The 14,868-nt window shown below is 40.4% G+C and overlaps 1 long non-coding RNA gene across 1 annotated transcript; it reads left to right on the forward strand.

Annotated features, from left to right (window-relative positions):
- The first annotated feature begins 4,504 nt into the window (after positions 1-4,504).
- Positions 4,505-7,073, forward strand: LOC129412657 (uncharacterized). The gene is made up of 3 exons (XR_008633780.1): positions 4,505-4,565; positions 6,300-6,443; positions 6,978-7,073. It is a non-coding gene; the product is annotated as an uncharacterized LOC129412657 (long non-coding RNA).
- The last annotated feature ends 7,795 nt before the right edge of the window (positions 7,074-14,868 follow it).

The raw sequence follows: 14,868 nt of genomic DNA on the forward strand, positions 1-14,868 counted from the left end.
CCCACAAACTGAAACTAAAACTTTTCCTTGTTCGGACTTGGGACATTTTAAAGAGACGCATTCCCCTTAAATAACAAGAACTTTCTCTTTCATTAAAATGTTTCTGAATGTTTTGGTCATTCTTTCCTTTTTTGTTTTGTACATGTTAACACTTTGGCATGTATAATTTGTTACAACAACGCCACCCCAAATCTAGTTTGGGGAAATAGAGTTTTAGGCCGGGAGCCAGGTCCACCCCTCCGGATGTTTTTTGCTACCTTTTTTTCACTATTATTTCCTGTTATATCTTGGGCCATAACGAGTTGATAGGGACCAACCCCAACTCGGCCCCGTTTGGTCTCAGGGCCCAAAAAACACACTTTTTAAGAAAAGCTATTTGCGAAATTATGTAACTGTAAATATTAAGGTACTGAAACCGCATACATGGTCAAATAACCCTAAAATTTGGCATGGTGTATTCTGACACATGGGGGAAACTAGGAGAAAAATATTTTGGGCCTTGTTGCCTTTCTACTGTCAAATATCACCCTCAACATATCCTAAAAGACTAAAAAATTTCTGTCCGCCTGACAAATTGTCATCAAAAGTGATCATTTTCAAGCATTTTATTGCATATATCACTGCCTCAAGTGTACATAAAAAACGTCCCATGTTCATAAGCTTCAATTTAAGCCCAAGATGACCTTTGTATCTAGAGGGAAACAGCTGCTATGACCAAAGTTCTTCACTGTACCTCAAATCGGCAGGAGGCAGAACTTTCAGGCTTTATCATTACTTGTGGGATCAAGCAGGATTTTTTAAATAGAAACAATATTTGAAAAGAGTTGACTTAAGTACTGCTGTACTATATGAAGTGAATTACATTAAAAGTGAATCATTTTAATTACATTAATAGTGAATAATAATAAAACTCAAGGTCAGAGTGCAAGATAAAACTATGGTAACCAGGTTACACATACAAACACACACAACCCACACACAACCAACCAACATCCTGACCCTTCATGCAACATCCCATCAAAAGTTATTTTCCAAAGACAATTGTGAGAGAAGCTGATAATTTTTTCTGGTTATAAGAAGAGATTGAGTCTATTGGGAGATTGGTGTCCTTTTCGAGGCGTCCACGACTCCTAGACTGAACATTAACTATTGTCAGATTGTGAGAAAACAACCGACCAAAGTAGATGTGGGAGACAAAGTATGGTGTGTGTACGTGTGTGTGCGTACACATGTCTGTGCGTGTGTGTGCGTGCACATGTCTGTGTGTGTGTGTGTGTGTGCGTGCGTGCACATGTCTGTGTGTGCGTGCGTACACATGTCTGTGTGTGTGTGTGTGTGTGCGCGTACACATGTCTGTGCGTGTGTGTGCGTGCACATGTCTGTGTGTGTGTGCGTACACATGTCTGTGCGTGTGTGTGCGTGCACATGTCTGTGCGTGTGTGTGCGTGCACATGTCTGTGTGTGTGTGCGTACACATGTCTGTGCGTGTGTGTGCGTGCACATGTCTGTGTGTGTGTGTGTGTGTGTGTGCGTGCGTGCACATGTCTGTGTGTGCGTGCGTACACATGTCTGTGTGTGTGTGTGTGTGTGTGTGCGCGTACACATGTCTGTGCGTGTGTGTGCGTGCACATGTCTGTGTGTGTGTGCGTACACATGTCTGTGCGTGTGTGTGCGTGCACATGTCTGTGCGTGTGTGTGCGTGCACATGTCTGTGTGTGTGTGCGTACACATGTCTGTGCGTGTGTGTGCGTGCACATGTCTGTGCGTGTGTGTGCGTGCACATGTCTGTGTGTGTGTGCGTACACATGTCTGTGCGTGTGTGTGCGTGCACATGTCTGTGTGTGTGTGTGCGTGCACATGTCTGTGTGTGTGTGCGTGCACATGTCTGTGTGTGTGTGCGTGCACATGTCTGTGTGTGTGTGCGTGCACATGTCTGTGCGTGTGTGTGCGTGCACATGTCTGTGTGTGTGTGCGTGCACATGTCTGTGTGTGTGTGCGTGCACATGTCTGTGTGTGTGTGCGTACACATGTCTGTGTGTGTGTGCGTGCACATGTCTGTGTGTGTGTGCGTACACATGTCTGTGTGTGTGTGCGTGCACATGTCTGTGCGTGTATGTGCGTGCACGTGTGTGTGTGTGTGTGTGCACATGTCTGTGTGTGTGCGTGTATGTGCGTGCACGTGTGTGTGTGTGTGTGCGTGCACATGTCTGTGTGTGTGTGTGCGTGCACTTGTATATTTACACATTGAATACTACACATTATTTCATTGTTGTAATGAATTCGCAGATTTTCAGATGGTGTAATGCAACAATATACTATTGAAAGCAGACAACATGCCAAAGAAACAACAAAATGATGAAGACTGGACAGCTGGTCAGAGTTCTTCAAAGCAGAAACCTCCACCTCAGCATCTCTGCAAAACTACAGCCTGCATAGTTACAAGGGACAGTAAATGATAGGTTCATACTTTTGTCTTCTAAGACTGATCCACTGAGTGCATTTACTGTGATCCATGATATAAAAAAGAAACTTCGCACACAAACATTTGATTGTGCTGGTTAGCAAGATGTTGCTGAATCAGTTACTGATGAATTGTCTTTGGATTGTGGCTACCATAAAAGCTGCCAACACATGTTTTTTCCAAAATGCTAACAATGCTTTAAGCAAGTGTCAAGAAAATTTCTTAATGAGACAGAAACATGAGCTTGTGGATTCTTTAGTTTTGTTCAGGAGTTATTGCATATTCTGCAGTAATAGTGCAGTGAAGTAAGTGTCCGGCAAGAGATACAGCTTCCAATCAAGTGTATACAAAAATTTTGAGAAAAAGCTCTGGAACTCAGTGACGAAGACCTGCTGTGCACAATCAGAGGAGTTGATCTTTTTGCCAATGAGGCAAGTTTCATGAATGTTGTCACAAACAGTACATGGTAACACAAGCACACAGTCTGACCATTTTTTGTCTGAGGTTATGACTAGTGATGTCAGCAACAGCCGCTTCTCTGAATTCTGTGAAAGCTGTGAGATGAGCAAGTTTAACAACCTGACCCTTTTCCATAACTTCAGTTTCTCTCTGGTCATGCACCCAACTAAAAGCTTTACTGATCAGTGCCTTCTTTGTAGCTGTTTCAGACTCTGCAGCTGAAGACAAAAGCAGAAGTGGCATGAAGCAAATGGAGTAGTTTTGTGTTTTAACAGTAGGAACTATATGAGCTCGTCTAATGTCCTGGAGTTTCCTCGTCACAAACCTGGAGTTGTGTTTTGTTTCTTTCACACATGTTTAACACACAAACTGCATATTTAGACTGAGTCCTTCTCTCAAACAGAAAATCCTCTGTTCCACCTTCTGATGTCACAGGAAGTGCTCCACTGTGTTTTTAAACTCCATACACCTTCACTTGACTTAATAGGATAATTTCAGCCCTGGAATTGCCCACCTCTACTAAACAAAAGGTAAAAGGAGCTGTTCACTTGAAAACTACCACTTCATGAGATCACAATGTGGAACCAAGGAATTTTTATAATAATAATAATTACTCAAATGTGTGAATGAAACAGAACACAGCTCTAGGTGTGTTTTTAGGCAGGTAACAGCATTATAAAGCTCACAAGAATCAATTTTGTATCATATAAGACCTTTACATGAATTTATCGTACATGGATATTCAGTCTGACCAGTGTGCTCCACTAAATCAAGGAGTATAGTTATAATAATAAGTTGTTGTAACTAGGAAAAATGCAGCGATCAACTGTGACCTGTTTTGAACCCTGACAGTGTAGAACCAACACATGCATGAAAAGGACAGAATGCTCTCAATACAGGCATAATAAAAGGTTATCACCATGTTTTTATTAACATCAGAAGACCATCATTTCCTTAACAGGTACTGCCCCTGGTGACAGTTTTTCTAAAGCTCTTCTGTGTTTGATGACAAGTTTAACAGAGCATCAAAAATAGTTCCAAAGTATTTGTCCTCTGTCCACAGGCTCACCCTGGAAGGGACTGTTGGTGCAAATAGTCTCTGCTTGTTTGAAAATGTCACAAAACATGTTCTGTTTTGTTTATGAGCTCTAAACAGGAGCTCTCACATCATGACGTGAACTGATGCAGATGTGGCAAGACCGGCTTTGAGGGTCTGGGCTGCGGGTGTTCTTACCTGTCGTGCCGTGGCGCTGCGCTGGTGGACTATTTAAGCGCTCCCTTCTCAGTCGTTCCCCCTTTTTCCCCCTCCGGGCCTCTCCTGGTGGCCACTCTGTCCTCCAGCTCAGGTAAACTTCCATTCATAATCTCCCATGCACGTTACATCCAAATTTACTATCATGTCTCCTTTTAGTGCCGCTGCTTGGCCGGTCCTCGGCTCCGCATCAGTCCCTCGCTCCTCTGGAGCACCTAGTGTGCGCGTTCATCTCTGCCCACAAGGTAATGCACGACCGATCCTCCTCCACTCATTCATCCACGCCCAGATTCTTACTGGTGTCTCTCCTTAGTTCCACAGGTGAGCCGAGTGAGTCCCTCGCCCTGTTGCGCTTGGCTGTGCGCCGCCGTGTCCCCTAAACCGCGGCGTCAGGTGACAAGCTCTACTACAAACTACCTGTGCCAACCAGCCTTTCTAAACTGTGTTGTGTTTATAGCGTGTGCTGGTCCATGTTGTTTGGACCACGTCTGGACGCAGTAGTTCTGTGTAAAGTTGCTTTTGCCTGGGATTGCGCACTGTCACTTCCAACCACAATATGTTGTTTTACTTTTGTTTTGTTTTTACTTTTGTTACCTCCGCCAAGGAGGTTATGTTTTTGCCGGCGTTTGTCTGTTTGTTTGTCTGTTTGTTTGTTTGTCTTTTAGCAACATAACTCAAAAAGTTATGGACTGATTTTGATGAAATTTTCAGAATTTGTTGGAAATGAGAAAAGGAAGAACTGATTTCATTTTGGGGATGATCCGGAAGAAATCCTGGATTCTGGATCACTTTGAAATTTTAGTTAACATTGTGGTAAATGGGGCCAAAAATTTTGTTTCTCAATATCTCGGTTAATTATTGACCAAACCCCATGAAGCTTGACTCAGGGATGGACAATGGGATCCTCTTTCATATTCCAAAGGCTGATCCGGATCTGATCCAGAAGACTGATTTTATCGCAATTTATATAAAAAAATGGGGGTAGTCCTTGGTGGAGGTCTGCGCTCTCTCTCTGCTTTTCTTTTGTGTGTTTTTTTTTTTTAGTTTTGTTTTTGTGTCTGGTTTTGGGGTTTCGCTTTGTGTTTTCAATATTTTGTACCTGTTTCTCCCACTGTAGTGTTTTACTGTTTTTCCTGTTTTTATGGCTGTAGCTACTTTTAAACAACTTAAAACTGTCTCTTAAAATAGAGAAAATAAAGATTGTGTAAATGATGGAACTTGGCTCTCCCCCTCACTTTGATACACTTACCTGTGTGCCCAATATTTAGACTCTATTTCCCCAAACTAGATTTGGAGTGGCATTGTTGCAACAATTTATTATAAAATTGAACATCCTCATGTCGCCACAGTTGGCATTCCGGAATGTTTGCAACCAAGATGAGTTTTACACAGCAGACACCCCAACATCCATATTTAGATAGTAGACAGCATTTTTCATCTAAATCTGCATAGATCCTACTGAAGTCCATATTATATAAACACGCTTTAAAACAATTTCTCAATGTGTCAGTCAAAATTGTGGTTGTGTGCAACTGCTTGACACAAGGCTTTAAGTAAATCTAAATATTCATTTCTTTGGGTGCATGCTCCTGTTTCCTGCAGGGCGGGCACTGTGACTATGTAATATGAGCTCAATGCTGAGGCTGTATTTTAGGTGGAAACATAGAAGCTCGTACCTCAGTTTAATGTGTCTGTGTCTGCGGTGAACAACATGAAGTGCTCTGTCTTCTGCCTCCTGACTGTGACCTTTGTGCCTTTGCTCTTCGCTCTGGAAGGTCAGTCACTGAAAATATACTTTTAAATGGAAAACATAGAAGGTCTATGTTGTATAGTCACAATTCTGTGACCTTGCGTAACTTCATATTTTCATTTTCCCTCAGTTGTATCAACTTATTTGTTGTGGTAACATTTACTACATCACAAATGCATTGAACTGGAACATTTGTATGTATTGCATTTATTCAATTTATTGCAAAAAAGAATGAAAAAAGTAACATTTCCATGGAGACAATCAGATGGTGAACCTTCTACATAAAAGCTGAGCACTTTAAAGCTATTTTAAAGCTATTCAATTATATAATGACATTTTTTTTCTCATTAAATAAATTGTGTTTCTTGTGATCTCAGACAAAGATGGACATTGTCCAGTGATGAACGCTGATGCTAAGTTCCTCCCTTGCACAAAGTTCTGCTCCACAGACAGTGATTGTCCGAGGACCTTGAAGTGCTGCACCATGGGCTGTCTGCAATCCTGTCTCGACCCAATCACGGGTAAAACACCCTTCAGTATTTGTTTAGGTGACCTGCAGTTTTAAAATGACTCAGGGCTAATTGACTGTTCAGTGATGGGCTGCTCTTTCACAATCCAAGCACCTGATCATATTCTGATTTCAGTTGAATTAATTATTTGAAAAATAATAAAGTTGGTTAGTTTGTTATAAAATTTGCACACAGACACACACTTTTTTAGTTGATCATGTACTTTTTAACAATAATCACTACACTGGCAAGGCTGCCAATCTGTGACCAAATCACAGTTTTGTTTGTAACTTTGTAAAAGTCCAAAGTGTCTAAACCCAAGGACTGTGCCCAGTCATACACCCTTCAGTGTTTGTTTCAGTCACCTGGTTTTATTATGTAATGCTCTATGTAAAACATGATCCAAACAGTAACAACAACCACCAAAGGGCATATTTTTTGTGAATGAATCAATAACATCTCCAGGAGATAAGAAGGTGGCCAAACCTCCACTCGAAAAGTCACAGTGCATCTTTGATACTGTTATTTCTGTTTTTATGTCCACAGAAACCAAACCATGATCCTGTCCTGCGCTGATCCACGATTTACCTACGTGTGATGATCGATGCTCTGACGACCTCGACTGTGACAAGAACCTCAAATGCTGCTACAGCGGCTGTGGCTACGAGTGTAAGACCCCTGAACGTGGCAACCAGGAAAAGATGAAACCCTAACCCTATATATATGTATATGTATATATGTATATATATATATATATATATATATATATATATATATATATATATATATATATTCACACTGACACACACACACTCTTATTTTAAATATAGGCCTAAGACTATTAATCCGCTGTCTGTTCTCAACCTTTGCAGTAAATAATAAATAAACCTGTTTGTCAAAGAGAACAACATGTCTGATGTTGGTGTTGATGCATGCCCTGTGCTCCACCTTTCTGTTGTGTTTATTTGTTAAATAAAGATGACACACCTCTCTCTTGTTTTGCTGGTTTGAACAGTTTCAAATTTTAATAATTGAATTTGTTAAAGCTACTGTTTGTATTTAGACTGGCAGACCTGTTGTATTGTCACATAAGACCATTAGATTGATCTACTTTAATGTAGTGTGATCTACTTTCATAGTGTGATAGTTTGACAGAAAACACAAGACCAGAAGCACAGGTGAGCATGAACAAAGGCCAGGTGAGGGGAGGGGGGAAAGGTTCAAATCTGACTGTGGTAAAAAAAAAAAAAAAAAAAGAAAAGAAAAAGAATAAACTTACAAATGACAGCTTTAATGTGGTTAGTTAGCTGGAGTTAGGTTTCAGGGTTTAATACCACAGTAATGCAAAACTATTTGCCTCCAAAATCAAACACACCAAATGTGACATTACTATTTTGGCCGGGAGCCAGGTCCACCCCTCAGCATGGTTTTTGCTTCCTTTTGTTCACTATTATTTCTTGTTATCTTATATCTTGGGCCATCACGAGTTGATAGGGCCAACCCCAACTCGGCCCCGTTTGGTCTCAGGGCCCAAAAAAACCCTATTTTAGAAAAAGGTATTTGTAAAATGATGGAACTGTAAATATTAAGGTGCTGCAACTGCATAAATGGTCAAATAACCCTAAAGTTTTGCATGGTGTTGGTACATTTTTCTGGTTATCAAGAGACTGAGTCAACTTCTAGATTGAAAACATTAGCTATTGTCAGATTGAAATTAGTGCACGTGTGTGCGTGCGTGTGCGTAATATCTGTATCGTATGTCTGTTTGAGGCTAAACTTCAATGAAATTGGAAACATTGGGTCTCAGTTCATGTATATTTACACACTGAATACTGCACATTATTTCATTATTGTAATGAACACATTGATTTTCAGATGGTGTAATGCAACAAATATACTATCAAAGGCAGACAACATGTCACTCTGACAGCTGGTCAGAGTTCTTCAAAGCAGAAACCTCCACCTCAACCATCTCTGCAAAACTGCAGCCTGCGGGGTTACAAGAGGACAGTAAATGACAAGGGGTCTCCAACCTTTTTTCCTCTGGTGAGCTACCCTTACAAAAGAAAAAGAGCTACTTATTTTTAACAGTTGCAAGAAATGTAGTAAATATAAGAGCCACAGCCTTAGATTAGGGACAGTTAGACATATAAACCATTATTCATTTATCAGTGCACAAAACTGGCATTAATATGTTAGATTTACAATGATAATTAATCAAATTGTACTGATTCAGCACAATATGTATAATTCAGAAATACATTGGTGAGGTACTTGGAATGGGGTGGAGAGCTGCTGGTGCCCCCCGAGCTACAGGTTAGAGGCCCTTGAGATAGAGCATGAAGAGGAGGGGCCGAGAACTGAACCAACCAATTGCTTAAAGCACAGTTAACATTTTGGAAAAAACATGTGTGTTGACAGCTTTTATGGTAGCCACAATCTAAAGACAATTCATCAGGAATTGATTGAACAATTGATTGAGCACCATCAAATGTTTGTGTGTGAAGTTTCTTTTTCATATCATGGATAGCAGTAAATGCACTCAGTGGATGGAGGTTTCTTCTTTGAACAACTCTGACCAGCTGTTTGGCATGTTGTCTGCTTTCAATAGTATATTGTTGCATTACACCATCTGAAAATCAATGTGTTCATTACAACAATGAAATAATGTGCAGTATTCAGTGTGTAAATATACATGAACTGAGACCCAATGTTTCCAATTTCATTGACGTTTAGCCTTAAAGAGAAACTGGGTCGGACTCGGACACATCGGCGTGATGAGACATTTGAAATGTGCCAGTGTTTTTCAAAGATCAGACTCTGCACTTCTAGTTCAAATACAAGTCAAAACTGTGTTATTATTATTATTTATGAAATGTGGAGCAAAACTTCAGATACAGGATTTTTAAAGCATAAAAGATTGGAGATAAAGTCCACAGGAAGTAGAGTCACTGTCACTAATCTGCAGCTTCACCTCGATCCATGCGCTGCGTGGATGTAAACAGACACACAAGGCACGGAGAGGAGCACGGAGAGGTGTATAGAGAGTGGCACAGAGAGGGCACAGAGAGTGGGCACAGAGAGTGGGCACAGAGAGAGAGTGGGCACAGAGAGTGGGCACAGAGAGTGGGCACAGAGAGTGGGCACAGAGAGTGGGCACAGAGAGGGCACAGAGGGCTGCTACACCAAGTGAACTGTATTGTAGATATTGCAGCAGTTACAGAGTCTTTCTGGAACTGGGTGTGGCATGGTGGTGGGTAAGTGTATGGGTGTGTGTGGTCGAAAACAACAACACAAAATACAAAAACAAGATCAGAATTTCAATACAAAGGTATAAATAATAAATATGAAAGTATAAAAGTAGTGGACATCATAAAATAATGTATCTGTACTGTTAATTGGGCTACTGCATATAAACAAATACAGGGGTAATGCCATGGTAGGGTGGTCTTTGTCGCCCTCTGTGGGTTCACTGACAGAACTGCATGGCACAGTCCGCGCGTGTTCAGGATGAAATATACTCGGCTAGAACAGCGAGACACGATGGAGACACGATGGACCAAGTAAAACTTGAGTGACACGGACCAGAGTGGACTTGGCTCACAAACACACTGTAAACACAGCCCGATATGAAAGTGAAGCCTCCAAACCGAGAAACTGAAGTGAGGAATACAACTCCAAACCGACGTCAGTCAAGACAGGGCTGCTTTTGAGCAAGACACTTCCTCTGGCAGTGAAGTCTTTGAAAACAAGGATTTTTTTTTTTTTTTCTTTTCTTTTTGATAAGAGGAACATTTGGGAGAGTTCTGTCTGTTTGATCTTTAGATACTTTCACGTAAATATGGGACTTGAGACACAAGGGTTAGGGTTAGGGTATTACAAGTATTTGGATCACTGTGATTTTGAACAGGTAATGGCGGACTAATATGAGCCCTCAACTCAGGTGAAGAACAACCCTGTCTGTGTGACAGGTGCAGGAGAGATGACAGGAGATGGAGTTTGGGTCTTTTTCATTTATTTACAAATGAACCAGAGTTTTTTTTTTTTTTTTTTCTCAGACTCGTGACAGGTAAAGCATCTGAAACAGACAGGGACTGACAGGTGCAGGTGAGAAAAGGAGATCTGCAAAAAAATTTAAAACTTGTTTAAAAAGTCACACATGTATATAAAGTACAGTACTCCATATACTATAATATTATACATGTACATAGAGTATACAATACTGCATATACTATCATACAGTACATGTATATAGAGTACAGTACTACTATAATACAGTACATGTATATAGAGTATAAAGTACTGCATACACTATATACAGTACGGCAATAACACTGTGCACATATGTAGAGTATACACCACTACACACACTATAATACTGTACACGTATATAGAGTATACTGTACTGCATATACTATAATACTGTACATAACTGTACTGTACAATACATAAGTTCATGTGACTTCATAGAAACACAGTTCACATTATTAAGACCATCAGTTACTAATTACTCAAGTGCTGAAAGTAAAACAGACAAATGCTGTGAAAACAGTTCAGTGTTTTGTATTGTTTTAGTTGGAAAGGTTTATTAGTTGTCATAGTAGATTAAATTATGTTTATTATGTTTGACACCATCATTTCAGGTTGCAGACTGATAGTACAGATGTGACAGACTTAAAGATGTGAACGATGACTTAGCTGCATATTTTAGAAAACAGGTCATTCACAATTTTTTGTTCATTGTAGTGATGACTTCTGGTTTGTAAGTAAAGTAAAATGTCACTATTGAGACTGATTTTATGGTGGGGCCTGAGTGTTTGTCCCACTTTTAATAGTTGTGGTTTTGGCAAATGGGTCATTGAAAAAAGTAAAAAAATAAACTGACCCCTGTCTACTGTGCAAAGACCTGTGAAATTATAATAATAAAGACTATCTGATCTCATGTGTGAATATACAGGAGTTAAAATGATCTCTACTTAACATAGTCTTTACCTTTTAAATCAGTGTTCTCTTTGTCAATGCTCCACTCCCTGAGCCCTTCACACCTCTGCCTCAGCCCACAGCTCCATGCACTAATCCACCTGGCTCACTGACACTTAATCACCTTTATTATGTTAATGCTGCCCTGTTTCTTGTGGTTCAGCGTAATGTCTGTGTCTCATGTGAGTTTTGAAGAGCTGCTCAGATCCTCCTGATTGGCTGCTGTGGTCCAATCAGAGGAGTGGGGAGGAGTGGAGGGACACTTCACCAACTGCAGCAGCTCAGAGACAAAGAAAGAGCTGGACACAGAAAACACAGAAAAAACGGCTTTCTTTGCCAAGAATTAACCATAACTTTTAGCAGAGTGGACCATAAACTGTTGGTTGAAGGACTTTTTGAACTTTCTGCCACTACTCTGGTAAGTATATCCATGGTCCATGTGGGATTCACAGCAAAAGATTGTTAAATATCTCTGAATATTTTACCTTATTTCGATAANTTATAATCTGTGGAGACAACAATATTGTTTATTCAATGCAAAAAAATAAACATCAATTCACTGAGGAATTTATCAATACAATGTTTGCCATGGGCTTGTATCCATTAATTCAGGGGTGGGCAAACTTTTTGGCTCGGGGGCCAAAAAGGGTTCTAAAATTTGAGGGAAGGGCCGAACCAGGAGCAGATGGATGGAGTGGAGAGAAAACCTGTGCTTGAATTTCAATTGAAAGTCATTATAAAGCATCACAACAAAATATCTGTCTAAAACTTTAGAAAATTGCATTAATAAAAAACTTTTTTTTTAATTTTTTAATTTTTTAAATTACTAACAGTTACTATTTAAAAGCACTGAAAGTTCTGTTCTCCTTCTGGATATTCTCATCATCACTCTCCTCCTGACTGTCTTTATTTAAAAACAGTAGAAGATGCAGATCTACTTCTGTTCAATGTGCTTCCCCAAAACTCAACAACGACCAACGCCAGGACAGAACAGTGCCAACGTGCCAGTCTGCAAGCAGCGTGTTCTGTTTGATCTGGTGCATTGTTTATAATGAGTGCGTTTACATGCACATCAGTATCCCAGTTACGATCAGTTTTTTTTGAGTCATGGTGCATGTATACACACTAACCTGATTACTGCAGTGTAAAGTTGAGTGCGAATGCGTCTAAAAGACAAATACTTCTGAAATACTTTCTGCTGTGCCATTTAGTTGTGGCCGTCACCATATTCTCTTCAGTGTATCTCCCTAAACTGGACTTCCACTGACCAAAATGCACGACTGCAACACTCCTCAGTACGAACCAAAACCCAATTAAACTTCTCCCCTACTTCACTTCCTGCTCCGTTATACATTATGATGCTCTGTGTGAGAAACCTTCGTAACAAAAGGTCAACGAGTCTTTCAACTTCACTTTCACCCTGTTCAGAATAAAAACAGTGCAGTGTTGTCATGGTCCGAATACACCGACCGAAAACAACTCCTGTCACCAGCTAGTCCGAAAGAACACTTTCCTATAAAGCATTGCAGCCAACATAATATGCCGCACCTCAATGTATATGTAGTGCGCCATCTACTGGGAAACGCCGGAAATGCAGGAAAAATAAAACATTAACAAGGTTTATTATTATAATGTATTCAAGTTCGGCAGGCCGGATTAAAAGGTTTAAAGGGCCGCATACAGCCCCCGGGCCATAGCTTGCCCACCCCTCCATTAATTACAAGAGCAACTAGAATAACAACACACAGTGCCACCTTAATAGATCATATATTCTGTCATATTTTGGGCAGTAACATAATTGATGGTCTGTTACTAAATAACACCGGCGATCATTTACCAGTCTTCATGGTGTATGAATCAAGTGTAAAATAACCAAAGATGTTAACAGAGTCTGTTACTGGAGGGTTAAAACAGAACAATCAATAATGGCTCTGAAGCAAGATTTAGCAACGCATAAGTGGGAATCTATTGACGAAGAGTCTGATGTAAACACAACTTACAACTCCTTTATACACAGATTTCTTTCCCTTTATGATAAGAATTGTCCTGTTAGAAAGTGTAGGGTAAAGGAGGACACAAAAACTCCATGGAGAACAAAAGACTGACTTGTACAAGCAGTTTGTTATGTACAGAAGGAAAGAGGCAGAGGCAAAGTATGAAACATATGTGAACGAACTTTAACTTACAGGTTCAGTACAGAAAAGGATGCAGTGATGATCAAAAAGAGACACAGACAGATATACATTTTATCAATAAATGATTTATTAACCACCAGTTTAAGAAAATGTATCATTTATTGTCATATGTCCTATAAATAGGATCGAGCTAAAAGGACAAATGAAATCACCAATTTAGGAAAAATAGGTCATTGATTATTTATTCTATAAATCATAAACTGGATAAAAGGGGTCGACTTTCCCAAACAGAAAGACAAAGTGTTAAAACACACACACACACACTCTAGATGTGAAGAACGGAAACCCGTCTGAAGTTCAGTGGGACCGGTTGGAACCTGACGGGCTCAGTCGGACTCTGACAAATATTTAAAACTTATGTCTGGGCTCGGGTCGGACTCGGACTCATCAGCGTGATGAGACATTTGAAATGTAAAATTTAAAACAGCTTTAGGCCAGTATTTTTCAAAGATCAGACTCTGCACTTCTAGTTTAGATACAAGTCATAACTGTGTTATTATTATTATTTATGAAATGTGGAGTCCTGTCCTGTTCAGATACAGGATTTTTAAAGCATAAAAGATTGGAGATAAAGTCCACAGGAAGTAGAGTCACTGTCACTAATCTGCAGCTTCACCTCGATCCGTGCACTGTGTGGATGTAAACAGACACATGTGAGGAACCAAACTCACCTATTTACCAAAGAAGGTGTCTCCACAGAGCTCCTGAATCATCCATTCATCTCCGTGTCTGTGTGTGACGGGGCGTCCGAGCTTCAGCCTCAGGGGTTGTGGGTGCAGCTGGGCTCAAAGTTCAGGGTCAAATGCTCAAATGCTGGGAGGTACGTCCAGATACAGACTCATGTCTCAGTCCTGATCATGGTCTTGGTCCTGTGTTGCTCTCGGGCCTGGTCTTGGTCTTGGTCTGATCTGGGTTCTTTTGTATTGCAGAGTCAGACTCAGACCTGATCATCAGAGTCGTGGTGATTCTTCTGTTAAAGCTCTTGTACATCCTCCCAATGTCCTACTACTACTGCAAGGTCCTGACTGTTACACCTGGTTTAGTCCTGATTTAGACCTGGTTTATTCCTGGTTTAAACCATATTCTGTGCATACTATATCTGTGTACATAATAACCCTTTAGCCGCTGCCCTCCAAACAGGAAGTGATCATGGGTGAGATCGGACTCCATGGACTCTGGCACCAGTTCAGCTTGTGTGTAAAAAATGTGGCCCTTCTCTCTGTAACTGCCATTGTAAAGAGCTTCAAATGTTGGTCTGAACC

This window comes from Boleophthalmus pectinirostris, unplaced genomic scaffold, assembly GCF_026225935.1.
Source record: "Boleophthalmus pectinirostris isolate CB_2022bp ecotype Guang Dong unplaced genomic scaffold, ASM2622593v1 HiC_scaffold_9, whole genome shotgun sequence".
NCBI classification, from domain to species: Eukaryota; Metazoa; Chordata; class Actinopteri; order Gobiiformes; family Gobiidae; genus Boleophthalmus; species Boleophthalmus pectinirostris.